The 3,536-nt window shown below is 46.7% G+C and overlaps 1 long non-coding RNA gene across 1 annotated transcript; it reads right to left on the reverse strand.

Moving 5' to 3' along the window:
* Positions 1–2,319: 2,319 nt before the first annotated feature.
* On the reverse strand, positions 2,320–3,139 carry LOC123100156 (uncharacterized). The gene is made up of 2 exons (XR_006448368.1): positions 3,019–3,139; positions 2,320–2,933 (listed from the first exon to the last, which is right to left on the reverse strand). It is a non-coding gene; the product is annotated as an uncharacterized lncRNA (long non-coding RNA).
* Between the last annotated feature and the right edge of the window lie 397 nt (positions 3,140–3,536).

The raw sequence follows: 3,536 nt of genomic DNA on the forward strand, positions 1-3,536 counted from the left end.
ACCTAAGATAACTTACCCATCTAGACGGAGGGAGTAGTAACACTCCCCGCCAACAAGAAAAAAGTTCAGTGAGGAAGGGAATAGCATTGCAGGTTGCACGGGTGCGCGCCGCTCACCATCAGCCGCCTCCACCTCGCCGGGGCGCGCCAAGGACGGCGCGCTTGATCTTGCCGAGGAGCACCTTGGGCACGGCGAGCCAGCTGCCGGCCGAGGGGCCACGCGGCGCCCTCCGCCTCGGGCGGTCCCCGTGCATCAGCAGCCGGTTCAGCCGCACCACCATCGCGTTGAGCTCGAACGAGTCGTACAGCGTGCTCCGCTGCTGCACCACGCCCCGCCCGACGCCGACCGGGACGTCGGGCGCCGCCGTCACGCCGCCGCGCTCGTCGTCCGGGGTGGCCCTTGGTTCGTCCGGCAACATTCCTTCCCCCACTAGTGGTGCTCGTGCGGCTCTGTCGAGAGCTTTTGCCTGCCGGCTCGCGCGACTGCCGATCGGGATCAAGGAGGACGAGGAGCCCGCGTGGGTTATGACGTCGCAGGGCGTGAACTCCCAGGAGCTGCACGGGTGCTTCCAACAAGACAGAGCATAAATAAACAGGCCGTGCCGCACCTTATTCCGGCGAACGGCGGGTCGCATCCTTGCCCGTTTCCACGGCAGCTGCATCCAACCCCTTCGCATAAATACGAATTAATCGACACAACGGCAGGACGGGAACACGCCAATGCAGCTACTAGTAGCCGACTAATCCGTGCCAACAAGGTGCGCTGTGAAATCCAAGTACTCCCTCCGTTCTAAAATACTCAACTAAAGTTAATACAAAGTTGAGTCATCTATTTTAGAACGGAGAGAGTATGTGTGAATGAAACCATTGCAATGAATCACATGATGCAACCTTGTTCATAATAAAGTGCTCGGTAAAATCGCAGCAAGGATATTAGATGTGAATGAGAAAGATACATTTCCGTTCCTAAAAAATCCAAAACAAACCTTGAAGTTTTAGACGAAAGCTCAATCGAACTCTAAACTTTGAATCCCGAAAATTGGCACTCTGAACTTATCAAGCCCGGTCTACAACTTTAAGGTTTGTTTTGGACTTTTTCCGCTGCAGTCAAATATTATTACTTTTCTTCACATGGTATATTTGAATCACATAGTAGCACCTATGTCGCCAAATTACCTTGACTATCTTATTAATCATGGCATCATTGCATGTATGTCATATTGTCAACGTGTAGGTAGATTTGTGGATTTCAGTTTAGCTGTAAATTTTTCATTGTATGCGCATATTAGGGAAAAGTATTCCATGATCCGAACAAGGTAATGAATAAAAATGCATGTTGCCTTAACGGGTGTGATCTCCAGTAATTGACATGGATAATTTTCCAGTTCTTTTCTCCCCAAAAAAGTATTGCCTCCGATCCATATTACTTGTAGCAAACAGATGTGTATCAGGTGTGTCTAGCACTGACCCGCAAAAAAAAGTGTACCTAGCACTAAAATACGTGCAGATACACATCTCTTTGAGCGACAAATAATATGGATAGGAAGAATATATTTTTTTCTTGACAAAAGTAATTCCTTGGTTGTTTGATTTGCAGTTTTTTCCAAGATGTTGATTCCAATTCTTTTGTCAACTCAGAGTACAAGTTTAGACTTCAACACAAGTACACAATTTGCAAGTACAGAACATCGTCCGCAAGCTTGTACAATGTGTATCAAATGAGGCTAGGGCCTAGAGGCAAATACGACCTTACTTCAACGATCTTATGCTGTAACAAAAACCTGAGTTTTCTCTGTTATAAATGATAGATTCCGTATAATCTCGTTGTTGGAATTACTACCTCAGAAAATGAAATATATATGTCTTAGGATTTGTGATTTAAATCAGAAGAAGCATAAGATACTTCATCTTGACTGCAATAAGCTTGGCTAAGGTGGAGTCCCTCCTTTTGGTCCAGCCAACATTGCTCAGTGTTATATTCTGTCTTGCTTGATACTCCTTCCGTACCTAAATATAAGCCTTTTTAGGAGTATTTGAAAAAAACTACCACAATTTGGGTTTGTGTCCCACACAGCTACCATATTTTCAAAAGTGACCGAAAACTAACACTCTTTCCGAATTTTGTGGCAAAAAACTATCAAGTGAAAATGATGACCGTTTTTATGATTTTAAACATGTTTTTGACATACAGGACCCACGTGGCAGTAAAGTCAACTCCGTATATTTTGACAGTTAAGTTGACCGTTACTACAGGTGGGTCCCACAGTCTGCATCTAACTCTTCTTCCTCCTCTTTCTCTCTTAGACATTTCAACGCAAAATGACTCAAACATACGTTATTCTCACATTTTTTTTGAGATCAAACATACATTATTCTCACAATTTTTTTGAGATCAAACATACATTATTCTCACGTGATCACAAGCTAATTAATCAGCATCAATGAACTATTTAGGAGTCACTGCTTTTTTTAGAAGATTTGGGACACTGCTGGGCCCTTCGATGGCTCCTGCTCTTGCTTGGGCCCTTTCCCCTGGCCCACCCTCTGAGCTTGCGGAGCAATCTCGGCCGTCCGATTCCTATCCTGCAGCCCGCCAACCCCATGCACGACTCCTCTGCCGCGCCGCACGACGACGTCTTGCAGAGCTTCACCTCGTTGCTCGGCGCGGCGGCCGCCACCATCTTCATCCCCTTCTTGCGCTGCCCCTCCGCCGTCGGGATAGTTTCACCGTCGTCGTCTCCTGTCACCGCCGTGCCCTTGGCGGTCCCGCCCTCGCCATCGCTGGCCAGGAGGTCGTGCTGCAGGCACGCCGTGATCCAGCCGAAGTAGATCAGCTCCTTCCATGTCCGCCGCCCACCGGTCCCGGAGCACCTCCAGCAGGTCCTTGCTGCTCGACAGCTTCCGCATGCTCCTCTCCACGACGAGCTCCACGTTCTATGCCGTGCGTCCACACACAAGGAGATCCTGATCAGACGGAAATTAATGGAAGGAAATATCGATTAAGCCAAGAAGAAAATACCTCACTGTTTGTTCCTTTCTCCTTCTGTATCTGCAAAACCAGCTGCTTCATCTCCTCCATGAGTTGCTCAAAGCCTTGGCACCTCATCGCCAGGGCCGGGCCGACAAAATTCGAGGCCCTGTGCCAAACTCTAAAATGAGGCCTACTTTCTTAGAAAAATAAAACTATAATCAATTTATCTACAACTCCTTTACGATATTGAATTAAATCCTCTAATTCTTGTTTTCTTTTCTTATGTTTCTGGTAACCAGATTCATATTCCCTAGATAGATTTTTAGAGGATATAACTTGGCTTTTGAAACGCAAGACGACTAGACCAATTAATATAAAACTATCCAAATGATGGAAAAATTAAAGGGATACACATCAAATAGTTAGCAGCAAACTATTTTTTCGAGACTAGGAGCAAACTATTCGTTGAACTAAGACAGCAGAATTCACAGACGTGAAACTTGCCTGGTTGAATTGTTCCTGGACGAGGCAAGAGGGGCTCAAGGAGTGGAGAGCCGCCCGGAGGC

This window comes from Triticum aestivum, chromosome 4D, assembly GCF_018294505.1.
Source record: "Triticum aestivum cultivar Chinese Spring chromosome 4D, IWGSC CS RefSeq v2.1, whole genome shotgun sequence".
Taxonomy (NCBI): domain Eukaryota; kingdom Viridiplantae; phylum Streptophyta; class Magnoliopsida; order Poales; family Poaceae; genus Triticum; species Triticum aestivum.